Source organism: Cyprinus carpio, chromosome B8 (assembly GCF_018340385.1).
Source record: "Cyprinus carpio isolate SPL01 chromosome B8, ASM1834038v1, whole genome shotgun sequence".
Classification (NCBI taxonomy): domain Eukaryota; kingdom Metazoa; phylum Chordata; class Actinopteri; order Cypriniformes; family Cyprinidae; genus Cyprinus; species Cyprinus carpio.
Genome location: NC_056604.1, coordinates 3,837,682 through 3,855,497, shown reverse-complemented (window position 1 = coordinate 3,855,497; position 17,816 = coordinate 3,837,682). Strand labels below are relative to the sequence as shown.

Genomic DNA, 17,816 nt, shown 5'->3' with positions numbered 1-17,816 from the left:
ACTTAAACTAGCAGTTTCAATCAACTTTCTACAATGATTTAGCAAAAACTTTAATCATGGAAGTTGAGTAAACTTAAGAATAACTTTGGCAGCAAATTACCTGTAATTTTTTAAGTTAAACTCTAACTTTTTATTTTTTACAGTGCAGGTTCCAGAAATAATCACTGAGGGTGCTTCTAAAAATTAGTGAGGGGTGCTCTAGTCTTAATGCCCATTTTTCACATATTTTCTCCCCGTCTATTGCGCTGGTCATCATTGTGTCAATCACTTTCTGCTACTTAGAGAGAGTGAATCCCACATAAATATCCAGATGTCATTCCCGAAACTTTGCAACGTGTGTGTGGCTGAAAAACAAAGTTTTTTAACATTTTAAATGGATCATAGACTAGAGTGAAAAGCAAAGTGCTTATTACCACTAAAAAAGCTGTCACTCTTTGTTTAGTGAATTATGGGCTACGATGTATTTTAACATACATCGTGCATAAACCATAACCCCCACCCCGCCACCCTCTTTGAGGCCAGTGCCCCAGACTGGCGATCCGTACTAAAATGCTCTAGATACGCCCCTGGTCCCCCAGATATGCGAGAAGCACAGTTAGCCCCCTTATTTTCCCCGCGAGAGCTGACTCCTTGCCGCTGTAAGCCTCTGGCTTGCTTAGTTAGGGGACACTGATGCTTTGCATCTGATGTCTGGGAAAACTGAGGGTTTGGCAGCTGGACGCCCTCCGTGGTCAAATCTCCTCGGAGAAAAGAAAGGCGGTGCGTCGCGGCCGTTACTCGGGGAGAAGGACCGCAGTCGGGCTTCCGAACCCAGAGATCAGACAGATCTGGCGGGTTGAGGTATGAGATAGGGAAGCGCCCGTCTCCATTCCCTCCAGCAGATCTATCTGCGAACCCAGCCGAATGCAGGCGCCGCTTCCGCCTCGGCGAAAAGCGGGGACCAACACTGCGAGGAACGCTGGCGAAGACTCCCTCTCGAGGAAAGTCCTCCGGGATCGAAGCGTCCGCACTGGCCGTACACAGTGCAGGCAGTCGGCTCCCTCAAGAGCTAAATCAGCGTGCTTTGATCCCAGGCAGACCGCGCACAGACTGTGTGTATCCCCACTCGTGATGTAGCGAGGGCAGGAAGGAACACACAATCTGAAACGCTGATCTGGATTCGCCTTTCAGATGTATCGTCTTAGCTTTGCTCTTTGACTATTGCTTACTCTTTGAGGAGCTAATAGTGACAAACAACAATAAATAAGACTGACAAGACAGAATGACATGCGCACACACAGAGCGCTTGCTGAAAGACGCGAAGCTGATGCCAGCTGCGCGGCATGTGCCTTTATAGCTTCCTGGCCGCTTACGTCTCACCCGCCCGTGACGTCACACACTTCCATTGGACAGATTACACAAGATATTCAGAGTCGCTCACGCTAAGCGCGTTCCCCATAGCGTTTCCGAGGCAGCTCGAGTTCCTGAAGAGGGAACTGAAGTCTCAGTTTCCATCTGGTTCTACTCACAGGTCCGGAAAACTCATTAATATTCATGTGTGCTCCGCCCACTGAAACCGAGAATCACTAAAACTGGGAGAAGGAATCGAGTTCATCAGATTTATTGTTACAGGCATATGCAGAGGGCGACCCAGGTTATAGTGAAGTGCATTAACCAGTTCTCAGATTGTGCACATATTTAGATGAGCATTTGAACCTTGAACCTTATGTCCTTGACCAGGGTCAGCATACACTCATGTATGTGGGTGTGGTCTGCAACACAAACAAAAATAAACATATATTCTAACAAACAGTACGGCCTTATGATTTCCACGATGCGGAAAACGCAGATGGAATCGCGGAATCCTGTCAAAAAAACTGTATTCACAGTTTAACGTGGAATGTCATGGAATTTGTCAAATTTTGAATGAATATAAAAAAAGAAGTACATTACACTTAAATCAAATCTCAGTCTGGACTAGTATCTGTAAACATTACTCCGCATAATATCAATGCTGCATGTTCTGTTTGTCTCTGTTAATAAATGTGTCGCAGACTAGCGGTTTCATTAACTACACACATAGATTACTTAAGCGCAATATCTCCAGAACTGCTCCGAGAGTCACTTCATGAGCATTTGACCGTTTGATTTGAGTAAAACTAGCATCATATCACATACACACAACTGTAAAGGTATTTACGGCGACCCGTCAAAATAAAAGTCTGGTTTGATTTGAAGACATTGTGCCTATTAATTTTTTTTAGTGTAATGTAAGTAGAGTTCTATTTTTAATACTACTACTACTACGTCAAAATAAAAGTCTGCTACTACAATGAAACACATTTTTTTTTAAGGAATAATCACACATCATTTCTTCCAGGTTCTAATTTTAACTGTAAATCCCCTTTGTTTACCAAAAAATAAAGTTAAAATGTTCAATAATTAAAAGATAAATGAAATTAATGTTTTATGCCTTCATTTGATAACCACAAAAATTTAAATACACAACACAGGCCACTTTAAGAACAAATTGAATAAATCTTTATGTTTTATGTTTTAAGTTGTTTTGACATGCTAAAACAGAATTTGGTAACAATTAAAAAATATGTTTTATGCATTCAACTAATTAGACATGCTAAAACAGAATTTTTGTTAAACTTTTTAATAAACTAATGTGAAAATGTATGGTTTTGTGAGAAAATTTATGTTTCCTGATAAATGATTAATAAAATGTAATTTAACTATTAAAAAGGAGTCCAGAAAAATTAAAACGGAATTTGGAATAAAATAAAACTGAATTAAACGGATTTCATAGGACCCTAAAACAGTGTTTCTTATTACAATCCACAACATTTATATGCTCACATCCATCACAACATGAATGGCATCACTAAGCAACTGTCTTTCACCCAAACATCACACAATGTAGCATTTAGGTTTCCCCCAAACATCATGGAAAGTCATGAACAGCTTACATTACTACATTTACACTGAGTGTGAACTCAAATGCTACTATACTTCTGGCATTTATTTTGTATAGTCACATAACTTTTAACATATCTATTCAGTAAGAGTACAATTTTTTTTTTGTTTTGTTTTTTGTGATATAGTGTCAATGGTCAATGGTTATATACAAAAACGCAGTATTAAATAATTAAATAATCTAAACATATCTTATTATTTCCTCCACGGCGGCACGAATCAGATCAGAATCAGATCAAAGTTGTTTCTCTGAACTAATTGTTTTCACAAGTTTATGGAGTTCTACACGCTCGAGGATCTTCCCATTATAACAAGAAAAAAGGTTTCTCACATAATTCGTTTAAAATTTGGGAAAATTTTTGTTTGTCTATGTTTTTTGTTTAATGAATGACTAGATTGTATGTAATTACGCGAGTGAATCAGCTTAATTGTTCCACGCCGAGTCACTGCTATGATTGACAGTGAAATATCTAAACATTGTAGCAATGGACGGAATGAACTATCTGACAAGCCGGTGTCAAAATAGAGCTGTGCATTAAGTGATGCTGAGAAAATTCAGAGTAACAAACATATTCAGCGACAAGTCTGTAGTGGCTGAATATATTTAGCAGCTTCTACAGTTAAAAATAAATAAATAAATAGTGCATTATTATTTAATTATTAGACCATTAATATTTTTTTTTTTTGTTGTTGTTTTGTTTTAGCCTTTATTTAACCAATCTCTCACTTAAAATCTCTTTCACATGAGTGTCCTGGCCAAAATGGGCAGCAATACAATCAGTTTTATCACAAAATGTACACAACACAAACAAACTAAGAACCCTTAAAATAATTATATATCATTGAGTCATCTTCCATTTGCCAAATGGAACATGACCAATTTTTTTATTCATACTTTAGTACAAGTAAAAGTACAAAAATTGGTATTATAGTCATTTTATAATAGATAAAGCAAGACGTGACAAAAACTAGGGAGTAGAAAACTTGAGCTGATGAGTGATCCTCTGCTGTCATCTACTGGTGGTTAAATGTTCCTTTTCATCTAAAAAGGCCTTGTTTCCACCAGGAGACACATTCTGGCAATTTTTTTCATCCTAATGAATGAAAAGAGAATCTTTAAAGTGAATTTTACTGCACAGCTGTATAATAAAAAAAAATAATATAGGCTTTGAAATATTTTAAGTTATTAAAAATATTCAATATAGACAAACAGTGGTGTAAAGGGCAGTGTGTAATTTTTGTTTGTTCGTTTGTTTGTTAAATATTCATGTATCTCACTTCATTCAGGCAACCAATGTTGGCAATCCTGATATATTATAATAAAACATTTTACTTAGCTAGTTTTAGATCAAAGTTTTTGTCTTCTGTGTAAAAATAACTTTCCTGGGTATATTTTTTGTAATAAAACAATTATTTTTTTTTATAAAATTGTTACTGATAACAGCTTAACACTATTTACCTTAGCCGACCTTTGAGGTCTTGCTATTATATTCCAATATCATTATGCCTCAGTTAGCTAGTTCTAGATTAAGAGTTGTTGTTTTTATGCACAGGTGGCTTAGTTCACTGAGTTCACTGAGAAGCTACGCTATATCGAGTTCCTTATTGAAGATGAATCACCTTTGATAATGAACTCGATATAGCGTAGCTTGTCAGTAAACTACGGCTCTGTGTATTAACTGCAGCTCCATTTGAAAGCAGGTGATGGGGATTTACCGCTAATCATGGAACCGGCTTTACTGACGAGATGCGCATGGTCATATCGTTCGATATATTGTCCAGCCCTAACATGACTATGAGGGGGCCATATGACCAAAACTTTATATGAGTGATTTATTTAAAGATAGTAATACATATCAAATATGTATTTCCTTTAAATAAGTTTGCTATGACATCAACATTGTAGAGACCAGCAGAATTTCAAACAAACAAAAAGTCCTCAAAATGAATACAAATAATTAAACTGTCAGTAATATAAAAGCAAAGGACAAATACAATATAATAAAAAGATACAAATGAAACAAGCTGTGCTTTAATGTTTTTTATGCAATTCTCAAGCAGTTTACAGCCTACTACAGAAATTAATAATCAAATGTAAAAAAAAAAAAAAAACAGCGTAGTATTTAAACTTTTTTTTGTTTCTTATTAAAGCTACAAAAGTCCTTCACTCAAGAGCAGTGTGTGATTTTGAATGTGTATTTTGATGTTTGATATTAATGAATATTAATTATAATAATTAGATTAATATAAGCACACAGTCTCAGCAGGAATATTAGCATGCTGTCACTTTAAGAGTCGCACGGATAAAATTTACCATTGCACGCATATTTTCATTTCCATAAAAAGTAACTAAGTAAGGTAATTAGGGCCTACAGATAGAAACATTTTGGTGGATCTATTCATACCTGTATTATTTGTCCCTTTTAATTAGGTGTCATTTGGTGATTGAAAGCATATCTTTCACAAGTATGTTTTTTTTGTTAGTTTTTTTTTTTTTTTGTATGTTTGTTTTGTCATCTGTCAGAATCGCCTGGAGGATGGGCCTGGCCTAATCAAACATAAATGTTAAATGCTGGGTTGGGAATGTGGACTTAAGTATAAATGTCACGCAAGTTCAGAAGATACATTTAGGTGTGTTTGATTAGGAACTATATGAATTTAATTTGGATATTGTTGTGCCTAAAGGAACAGGACCAGAAAAACTCTTAATTCCAACTGAACTCACTGCGATGGTTAAATCAAGTTTATTAGGATTCCTTCACATGATCTCTTTCCAGTAGGGTACATATCAGCTGAAAAAAAAAGAACAATATCATGTTTGGGAACCAAGAATTCTTTCTAAACACTTACAGGTACAGAGGTGTTGTGTGCGCTGTGTGAACATGATGTAGTTCTAGACTAAATGTGAATGTGCATTAACTCTTCCCACTTGCAAAAAAAAAAAAAAACACAGATTTAGTATTCATCAAAATTAATTAAAACAGTGAAATGCGAACCTGCAATGGTTAAATATGTTAAATAACACAAATGTATCTAATCCCATTTTATTAACTAATTTCTTTGCTGCTGACCTTCGATGATCCAATTCAACCATACTAATAAGCAAAAATAAACTAACATTTGTGCTTCATTGTTTTTGTTTTTTTGTTGCTGAGGAGTGTTGAACCTTCTTCTCCTGTGTTCTACTGTACAGAAGTGAATTTATTTTTCCTTCAGCCTGAGGTTTATTCATTACACTCTTTGGTGTGAAAGGGCTTTTACATTTGCTGTAAATAGAACTTCTTATTTTAAAAACAATCAAGCCCTGCTCATATTTAAAAAAGTAACACAAAAGTAACGTAACGCATTACTTTCCACAAAAAGTAACTAAGTAACGTAATTAGTTACTTTTTTAAGGGAGTAACGCAATATTGTAATGCATTACTTTTAAAGGGGACCTATTTTGAAAAATTCACTTTCACATGTTGTTTGGACATAAATGTGTGTTGTCAGTGTGTGTACACAACCACCCTATAATGATAAAAATCCACCAATTCCTTTTTTAAAAATCCCCATAAGTAATAAGCAGTGTCTCCCAACTACCTGTTTTCATTTTTTTTACATGCCCTTATTTGTATAGTGTATTTTATATTTAATATTTTATCTGTATCTATCTATATTTTTAGGCTCTACTGTTAGTGTTATCTGTATGCACCATGGGTCTGAGAGTAACGCAATTTCAATTCTCTGTATGTATGTACTGTACATGTGGCAGAATTGACAATAAAGCAGACTTGACTTGACTTGACTTGACTTGACTTGACTTTTCAGCATTGCTGCTAATGTGACATCACATTAACCACAGGCCCCGCCTACGAAAGTTGACAGACACTGCCGTTCTAACATAGAACTGCCCTGAGCGAGTTCACAGCGAGTAGTATACAGTCCGCCATTGCTGCACTGACGAGAATCCCAAGCGTTTTAGGTGTTCTGTAGCTGGATATATGAATCCACATAGCTCTCTCCATTTACTCCCGAAATCTGAGCCACTGAAGACGAGGTGGATTAATTTTGTTTTTTGAAGAAAATGCTCCCTAACTCTACCGATATTCATTTATGTCTGCGCGAATCATTTACACCAGACTGCTTTGTGAATGAGGGTCAGTATAAAGCAGGTTTTGCACAAAAGTTGCTCCTGAATGATGAAGCAGTGTGCCAGCTGTTCATGATCCAGTAAGTATCACGCGTTTGTTTTCCCAAATTGCCTTTCTGAAAGAGATAAGGCTTTGTGAGGCTAATGTTGCTAAAGCTACCATTGTCTGTCTGTTTTCACTGATGCTGCCTTCACGTGCTACCAGAGTGATCGTGAATAGGAAAGTGGGAGTTAAAATTGCATATGAAAGCAATGTGATAAAAGCGTCAAACAGTATCACTACACTGTAAATAATTTCAAGCTGATTCAACTTATTATTTAAAAAAACATATACAGACAAGACCAAATTAGCAGTGGCTCCACACATTGAGGCCTTATAATAATAATAATTCCTTACATTTATATAGTGCTTTTCTAGGCACTCAAAGTGCTTTACATAGTCAGGGGGTATCTCCTCATCCACCACCAGTGTGCAGCATCCACCTGGCTGTATTGCTTCCACCACTGTGTGGTGTGGGTGCCCACCACACACCAGCTTACTGGGGGAGAGGAGACAGAGTGGATATGGGGATTGTTAGGAGGGCCATGGTGGTCAGAGGCCAATGGGCAAGGCCTAGCCAGGATGCCGAGGTCACACCTCTACTCTTTTTGAAAGACATCCTGGGATTTTTACTGACCACAGAGAGTCAGGACCTCGGTTTAACATCTTATCCGAAGGACGGTGCTTGTTGACAGTATAGTGTCCCCATCACTACACTGGGGCGCTAGGACCCACACAGACCACAGGGTGAGCACCCCCTGCTGGCCTCACTAGCACCTCTTCCAGCAGCAACCTAGTTTTCCAGGAGGTCTCCTATCCAGGTACTGACCAGGCTCAGCCCTGCTTAGCTTCAGTGGGCAACCGGTCTTGGGCTCCAGGGTGATATGGCTTATGAAGCAAAACAATCACTGTAGTATTAATTTGATCTTGTCTGTATTTTTTTTTGTTTGTTTGTTTGTTTTTCAAAAACGGGCAGTCCACTACTCCGGGGTGTGTGTGCACTTGGATGGGTTAAATGCAGAGCACAAATTCCAAGTGAGGGACACCATACTTGGTCACATGTCACTTAAAAAAAAAAAGAACTAATATATATTTTTATTTTTAAGTGCTACAGTTGTCAAACATTAGATTTACAATACAACTTCAGAATTAATTTTAAACATTGGTTTAATAAAACAAATAAACATTTACAAATATTGCTACTTTTCAAAATGACATATTTAAAATGAGAAAAATGAAAATTTAAAATGAGCCAGATGTTGCAGTGAATGGAGTTAAGTAAAGTCAAGTCACCGTTATTTATGGTATATGATGCTTTTTAAAAATTCAGATTGTGTCAAAGCAGCTTTACAGTAGTAACCTGGAATGTAGTGTGCCGAAGGATCCAAAACTCCATCGTACTCCAGGCAGGCAAAAACAGCAGCAAAGTCTGATTGAGGACTCGTCTGGTTCATGTGGTCTTGTCCCGATGGCCGTCTAGTTGACGCAGTCTTTGCAGGGGATCTATCTCTGGGGCTCATCTAGTTGTCATGGTCTCCACTGACATTCAGGGCTGTCAAAGTCGTCTCTAGGTGCTGATCCACCATCTGGACTGGATACAGACTGGATCTGGTGGCTACAGTGACCTCGGAATATAAGAAAGAAACAGACTAATATTAGGATAGATGCCACTGAGAACAATAAAGCACATGTTAATTGTATTAAAGGGGTGGTTCATTGTTTTTTTTCTAGGCTTGATTGTGTTCATTAAGTGAAGTCTAACATGCTTCGTTTAAAAAAAAAAACGCATGATTTTTCACATAATTTACTTTTATTCCACACCGCTCTGTACCTTCTCTGAGAAATGTGTTGATCATTTCCTGCTTTTATGAAGCCTCTCCCTCAGAAAAAGGTGATGGGCTCTGATTTGTTAGCTAGCCCAGTGTGTTGTGATTGGCTAAAACCTCCTCTAGTGAGCGTCTAAACATCCTGCCCCTCACCTCAGTGGCATGTGCTCCAGTTTGTATTGTATACAGTTGTATTTTGTATAGGTGCACCTCTAGTTTTCTCTTCTTCTTCTCTAAAGCAGCGCAGCATGGTCTCGCCCCCTTTGCTGCCTTTTTCCGGAGGTCGGGGGTTTATCTGGGTTTGTTACGTCATGAACCCAGGAAGTAACTTGTTGTAGTCCCTACCAGCCGTTTTTGTAGGTATTAAACGGCCAGAATTTAAAAAGACGATATCTCCATTTGCATTGAACTTTCAGCTTCGTAACTTTGCAGATATTGTTTATGTTCAGACAGCAACATTACACACTAACTAACGTGAAAAAAAGTGAAATCGCAATCAACCACCCCTTTAAAATCTCAAACATTTACATATTACCTGGAATGAAAACAAAGTTTTGGTCTTGAAAGTACACACACTATGTAGTTCCAGTGGAGCGGTCTGGTCACGAGCCAGTGTTTGGTGCCTTGGAACAACTGACTGGGTTGCATCTGAAAACTTGCAAAGACAACCAAGCACCAATGAAACCTTTGGCTACACCCTGATGGAGAAAGAAAAGCACAATTTATCTAAAAAAATGAAATGATGGCTTTTAAATCATTTACAATGTAACAATATCAGTTAATTAAATTTGTGATGAAACCGAAGTTGCAACCATTTTTTTTTTGTTGTTGTTGAAAAATACAAACTTGTGTGTTACATTTGATAAGGATCACACCGACACAGGGAGTAACATCAACTTATCGTATCTTTTTTACTTAACTTCTCTGTCTTCAGACACCAGTAGTCGAACACATACATTGGTCAGGCATGACAGAATGCTTTCAGCACAATCAAACTCGATGCATCACTGAAACACTAACTCATTGCATTATCAAACTACACTTGTGTGAGAACACAACATTTCCCCCCTCCTACGGGGTTTCAAATATGAAATGTTGACACAAAGACCTTTAAGTGCCCTGGGCGAGAACAAATGCGGACAGGCCATGGAGAAACACGGGGATGAGGCTGGGCAGCCTGTGATGGGCAGGCACACATCTCAGCTGGCAGGTTGATAGGCATGTCTGGAGCCTGTGCAGGGGCTGTCTGAGGTGTCAGCTGAAGTGCTGGGGTGTCCTGCCAAGCAGGGGGTGTGGCTTGAGGTGCAACGTCTGTTGTATGTGCCGGGGGCGGCACTTTGCGGAGACGGCTTGCGTGCCACCGTGTGCCATCGCTGAGCAAGAAGGTGGCTGGACCTAACTGATGAGTAACTTGAAGAGGAACAGACCAATATGAAGCAAGTTTGTTGTCTCTGTGGGGCCTGCGAACCCTGACCCAATCTGCGGCCTTTATGTCAGGGACCTTAACACATGCTGAGAAATCAAATTTCTGCTTCATGCTCCTCTGCTGGCGGGTGACAGAGGCCCTGACTTCCAGTAGTGGTTCCTGAGGCAGTGCGGGGCTGAGCCTGTCGAGCGGAAGTTGGAGCTCACGGCCAAGCATGAGAAAAGCTGGAGAGAGCCCCGTCGTAGAGTGTTGGGTGGCCCTGTAGTGCAGCAGTGTGTGATGGATGGCCCGTAAGAAGCTCCATCCCTGGAACAAGTGTGATCTGTTTTTCAGTGACTGATGGAAGCGTTCGACACCGCCATTAGCTTGGGGGTGATAGTATGCCGTGCAAATGTAATGAATACCTTTTGTTTTTGAGGTATGTTGTGAACTCGGCTGAGATCAGCTGTGGGCCATTGTCAGTAGTGATAGTGTTTGGAAGGCCCCAGCAGGGAAAACAGAGAGTCAAGGAAGTTAATTATGACTTGTGAGGTCACAGAGCCGGTGGCAATGAGCTCAAGCCATTTCGAATGCAGGTCATAGACAACCACTAGGAAGCGTTGGTGATGAGGAACTCCCTGTATCTCACCACATATGTCCAGCTGCAGGTGGTCCCAGGGCTGCGATGGCCAAGCAAGAGGTTTGTAAGGGTGGAGGGGCCTGGTGACCAGTCTCACCGCTCAATAACAAACAGGCAGCACAGTCTTTCACCAGGGCCTCAATGTCTTTATCCATTCCTGGCCACCAAATCCAGTCCCTGCAGCGTTGCTTCAACTTCACGATACCCAGGTGGCCCTCGTGAGCCATTGCCAGGACACGTGCACGTAGGGAGCTGGGGATGACTGTGCAGAGGCCGTGTGCCACACAGGTGTCATTCCAGCAGGACAGCTCCTGCTTTATTCTGGAAAATGCTGCCAGCTCTTCTGGTACCCCCTGAGGCCAGCCATTCAGACATATAGACTCTGAGCTGAGAAAGGACCGGATCCTGTTCCGATGCCTCCTTCAATTCTTGTAATGATACGACGGCTGGAGGGGTCTGTGTAACATCTGGACAATGTCCCGTTCCACCTGATCTGTGTCGGTGTGGGGGTGTGTGTGGTGGGGTGTGGCGGGACAGTAGATCGGCCACAACATTGTCTCTGCCTGGGGTGAACTTCAGATCAAAGTTATACTGGCGAAGACGGTCGGACCAGCGGTGTAGCCTCAGTGGCCGGTGGGCTGTCCCCGATGTGGAAAGTAATGCAGTCAGGGCCTGGTGATCTGTTCTTAGGGTGAAAGCGCGGCCATAGAGATACAAGTGCCACCTCTCGCAGGCCCAGATGCAGGCTAATGCTTCACGTTCCCCCACTGAGTACCGCTGCTCCGTCTGATTGAAGGCCCGTGATGCAAAGGCGATGGGCTTCTCAACACCCTGCTGGGTCTGTGACAGCACTGCTCCTATGGTTTGTAGCTGATGCATCGCAGGTCACCCAGGTGGGGCTGGAGATATCAAAGTGAGCCCAACACTGGGGCTGTGGTGAGCTGCAACTTGAGCACACGCACAGCATCAGAGCATGCCTGTGACCACACCCATGGCTCATCCTTATGCACCAGTCGCCGTAGTGGGGCAGTGGTAGCAGAATAATGTGGGAGGAACTTCAGGTAGTAGCCCGTCATACCCAAAAAGGAGGCGACCTGCGCAGCTGAGCTGGGTTCGGGAATTGCCAGTATGGCATCTACATTTGATTGAAGTGGTGTGACGCCATCTGCCGACAGCGAAATCCCACATATTCAATAGTCGGTGCAGAGGAAAAACACATTTTTTTCCGCATTTAGGGTTAGTTTGTGTTTAGCCAGGGCTACAAAGACTCTGCTGAGGCGTTCATCATGACTCTCTGGGGTGTGCCCCTGGATAACCACGTCATCCAGGTAAATGGCCACCCCCGGTATACCAGCCAACACCGACACCATGATTTTTTGGAAACAGATTGGGGCGGAGCTGAGTCCGAACGGCATACGTGTGTAGCGAAACACGCCTGCATGTGTCACAAAGGCTGTGAGGTTTCTGCTGTCCGGGTGAAGAGGCACTTGTAGGTAGCCCTGTCTGAGATCCAGTTTAGAGAACACGGTTGAGCCATGAAACTGAGCAATGAGCTCTTCTGAGGTAGGCAGAGGGAACCTGTCTGGGATCACTGCCTTATTCACCGCTCGCAGGTCGACACACACCCGTAGGGCCCCTGATTTCTTCTTAGCTACCACCAGGTTTGAGACCCAGGGGGATGCATCCACTGGTTCAATAATGCCAACATCCAGCAGCTGCTTAAGCTCAGCCGAGACACCATCACGGAGAGCCAAGGGAATGCGTCGGAGTGGTTGGATGACTGGTTTAATGGAAAGGTTCAGGAGGGGGTTTGATGGGCAAAAGCAGTAAGGCAGCCCAAGCCGTCAAACAGGGATGGCCACTTTTCCTGCCAGGGCATGGAGACTGTCAGGATCGCAGCTCCCTTCATGTCGACAAGAGAAAATCCCAGAACCGAGAACAAATCCAGACCAATCAGGTTGGCCCCGAGACGGGCAACGTGGAAGGTAAAGCTGGGCACCATCTTGTTGCCATACCCAACAGTCACTTGCAGGGAACCCACTAAGTCAATCTCTTTGAGTCGCCATACTCCACAGAGTGAAGCAGAAGGTGCCGAAAGTGGCAGGGCTCCGGAAAAAAGTGCTGTATGTGTGCATATTCAGGAGAGACACACTGGCACCAGTGTCCAAAAGCAGTGGGATACACACATCATTTAGGCGCACTGAACAGGCTTTAAATGAGACTGGCCCAGAGTAGACATCGTGAATGATAGTGGGTGTTTGGTCTGGCACAGCTGGGGCAGAGCGGCAGACTGAAGCAAAATGATTGCGTTTAGCACAGTTGTGGCCGAGACTGCTGCTGGCGCCTCAGTAGCATAACTGCAGAGGAGTCTGCTGCCGCCAATGTGTCGTTCTGGCTGGGATGTAACGTCGATGATGGCATGGGGGAGGGGGGCCGAGTAGTCCGCGATTGTTTGCTGTTTGGTCAGAGCCGACACACATGCGGCTGCACTCTCTATTCTTAATGCAATCGTGATTGCCCGAGGACAGTGATAAATCATCCGGTTCTAACAGCAGAGTTTCACACACTTTTGCATCGTTGGTATGTTCAATTAACTGGTCGCGAATCATTTCGTCCTGCAATGCACCGAACTTGCATGTGCTGGCCAATCCCCGCAAATTGGCTATGTACTGTTGCACGGATTCACTGGGAAGCTGGTGTCTTTGGCAGAACAGAAAACGTCGCAAAGAGAGCGCTCTGTGGGGCTGCAAAGTGTGCGGTCAGAAGTTCCACGGCTGTGTCATAATCGCTTGTGGTGCCCGACTCAAGAGCTCCCAGCACGTGCTGACCCTCAGCTCCCAAGCAATGCTGTAACAGCGCTTTTTTACGTGCTGCACTCACGTCAGTCAGCCCCACTGCCAAAATGTAAGTCTCAAAGGACTGTAACCAGCGAGACCAGGGAATCGGAGGCTCGCCGGGGTAGAGCAAGGAAAGGAGCAGGAGGTGGTAGTGCGATATCAGCCATCCTTGTCGCCAAATGTTACGTTTGATAAGGATCACACCGGCACAGGTAGTAACATCAACTTATGGTATCTTTTTACTTAACTTCTGTCTTCAGACACCAGTAGTCGAACACATACATTGGTCAGGCATGACAGAATGCTTTCAGCACAATCAAACTCGATGCATCACTGAACACTAACTCATTGCATTATCGAACTACACTTGTGTGAAAACACAACATTGTGTGCACTGATTCTTTACCTGATCGAGATGCACCCTGCTTTGATAACAGCATTGTGAAAGGATTCAGTTGTTAATTTTTGTTTGGAAAGATGAACTCCCCTTCTGAAGTGCCATTCATGAGACCAGAAACAACGTTGTAATGTGGCTGGTTGTTAGTCACGTTTAATTTTGTCTTTTAACTTCATGGGACAGTTGCAAAAGTTTGCACATGCAAAAAACCCATTCAATACGCCCACGTTAAATTAAAATAAGCGTGTTACTGTGGTTTACATTACAAGTTTCAAAGATTTTGGTTAGTCATATTAAGCAACATGGCTCATAGAGAAAGACCACATGATCTCTTCATGCGATCTTTACACTTAGCGGAAACACAAAAATAACATTCAACATGCCAAAATTAAACCGAAAATTCATTTTCAGTTTTTGACATTAAGTGTTTTATGGATTAAACAAAATGAAAGTCCACGTCCACTTAACTTAAACAGTTCATTTCCCTCAGACATACAGTATAGCACTTATTCAATGTTTTTAAATATGTTGTGAATTTGTGAATGATCTTAATATTGCCTGGTATTGTATTCATTAGTTTAGTCAACTTTGGCATTCTGAATGTTGACTGGATTTGAAAATAACCCTTCATGTAATGTTTTTTAAAATATATATTTGTAGACTTAATGTCATCTCAACTAAGCCCTAGCAATAAAATTAGTTCAACTTAAATATTTTTAACCTTCCAACATTTTGTTGGATAATTGGATTTTTTTACTCTACTGTACTGTAACATAACACAGGGTCTGTTGTCACAACCAAAAACCTTGCTCCCACCTACCTGTCACAAATCGGTCAGGCTCATCACAACGCACTCCCTCACCTGAATATTAATCACTAGCACCTGTTCACCATTCAATCACCAATCTTCCCCAGCACTTGATAAGCACACACCTCGGATCATCAGTTGTCTGATCTCGTGACTGATCAGCGGAACATTTCCCTGCTAAGTTACTTGAATTGACTCATACTAAATACTTACCTCTTGTGTTTACCTTCTCTCCAAGCAATCTGCCTTCTCTTCCCCATGGCTCCTGTTACTCTCCTGTGTTGCTTCGATCAAGTACCTCTACTACTCATCATCGCCGAGGTGTGTGCTCACTATCCTCCACTCTGGTCACACCAACCGGCTACTCTGGTCATCCCATCCGTCAAATGCATTACCCGATTGCAAGGATTCTCATTCCTATTCCATTTACTACTCATCCTCTGTCATATTCTGCCGGTCTCAATAAAATACCAGTTTCCACTAATCCTCTGTCGCCAGTCCGTGTGTTACACTACCATTGTGCCTGTTTCCTTCTGGTCTATTTATAGTAAAACTCCAAAAGGTTTTCTGCATCTCTGTGGTTACATATTTCTTGATCACAGAGAAGTTAAAGGAACAATTAATTTAGGAATGGAAGTAAAAGTGGCCCTGGACCACAAAACCAGTCATAAGGGTCAAGTTTTGGGTCGAAATTGAGATTTTATACATCATATGAAAGCTGAATAAATTAGCTTTCCACCGATGCATGGTTTGTTGTGATAGGACAATATTTGGTCGAGATAGAACTTTTTGAAAATCTGGAATCTGAGGGTGCAAGAAAATCAAAATACTGAGAAAATCACCTTTAAAGTTGTCCAAATCAAGTTCTTAGCAATGCATATTACTAATAAACAATTAAGATTTAATATATTTACAGTAGTAAATTTACAAAATGTCTTCATGGATATCTTAATATCCTAATGATTTTTGGCATAAAATAAAAATCAATCATTTGACCTATACAATGTATTTTTGGCTATTGCTAAAAATATAAGTTTTGGCTTAAGTCAGGTTTTGTGGTCCTGGGTCACAAATGTACTTGCCCTCATGTCATGATTTTCACTCCTGTGAATGTATTGTAGGAGCTGGTCACTTTGCAATCAACTGGCCAAAAATCTGTTGTGTTGATTGTGTGGTTTACATTTCTGTAACTTCAAAGTCTAACAATCCGCACTTGGTCTGGCCAGCATGAAGACACTACTGAACCAGACATGGAAACCTGAGACATAAGACGTGACGAGAAAGACGTGAATGGCCCAGTTGCACAACAACAAAGGAATTAGCTTGAATTCCAACTAAACATTGCACTCAGTCAACATTTGCTCTATTTATAAAAGTTTATTTGAATTTGTTTGCTACACTGCACTCTACATGTCAAACACCAAATTCATCTTCAACACTTAAAATAAAGATTGCAGACCTTTCTGATAAGTTTAAGTATTTGTATCAAATAGAAATGTACAAATGAAGAGTTATTTACAAATGAATAAAAAACACAAACAATTACAAAAAGAGCTAGTTTAGAGCTGGAATATAAAATAAAACAAAAGTACAAGCATCTTCACTTAATTACTAAGTCTTCCATAAGCAATGATTTATTAAAATACTTCCACCAAAACGGTTACAAAATCTACTATCAAAAGTAACAGATCATATAAAATACAATCTATTTCATAAACATTGTAGTCAGTAACTGATAATGTAAGAAAGCCTGAGGTAACTTTAATTGAAGTACCAATCATAAATATCATGAGCTTCTTTATATTCCCTGCGTCGTGCTACATGGTCACAGGCAGTGCAAATAGGCAGAATAAACTCTTGTGTCTGTAATATTAAATGAGGACTTGGAGTGAGATGTTTCCTCCAGTTAAAGTACTTGCGATATGCATCTTCATCCTGGTCCAGATGAAGCAGATATTCGGCTAGTGACTTTGCATCTGGGAAGTCATTCACGTGAATGAAGGACTCAGCAGGAACAAAGATTTCATAGTTTCTTCTCGGAGGACACAAGACCACAGGGACGGTACCTGCCGCGAGCGGCCCGTTTATCTTCTCGGTGAGGTAGTCCTTGTGGATGGAGTTCTCAAAGGCAAGGTAAAATTTGCAGCTGGCCATGGTTGGATAGTAATCATTATAATCCAGGAACTTTGCATAGGCCCTTCCGAACAAAGTCACTTGTATGTATTTGCTGAATTCTCTGTAAAAAATGTTTCCTTGTGTCGACACCAGTTGAGGGACTACTGTTACTTACAATCCAACACACCAGTTGGTCCTTTTGGGAATCACAAAATCCTCATTAGGTTTCTTCCTGCTCATCAAGCGCATCCGTACAGGAATATCAGCATCCTGTCTGTAGCTGAGAGTGAGATTGAACAGGTTTTCCAGACCTGGTATCTTTTTGGTGTTGGTTGGTGATTCCAAATGCATCCAAATCCACCTCTGGAATGGAGGACGAGGAGATGGAGGAAGGTTGGACAGATCCCAGCTGATGGCTTTATGAAAAACGATCACGTCATCTGCATCATTGTAGAGAGCTCTATCATCACTTATTGTGAAAGGATTCAGTTGTTAATTAATTTTTTTTGGAAAGACGAACTCCCCTTCCGAAGTGCCATTCATGAGACCAGCAAAACAACGTTGTAATGTGGCTGGTTGTTAGTCACGTTTTAATTTTGTCTTTTAACTTCAAGTGGACAGTTGCAAAAGGTTTGCACATGCAAAAAAACCCATT

The 17,816-nt window shown here is 41.2% G+C and overlaps 2 pseudogenes; both read right to left on the bottom strand.

Annotated features, from left to right (window-relative positions):
- The window catches only part of LOC109075714, a 19,293-nt pseudogene extending 7,213 nt beyond the window's left edge, over positions 1-12,080 (bottom strand).
- A 4,473-nt stretch (positions 12,081-16,553) lies between these two features.
- The window catches only part of LOC122138314, a 9,222-nt pseudogene continuing 7,959 nt past the window's right edge, over positions 16,554-17,816 (bottom strand).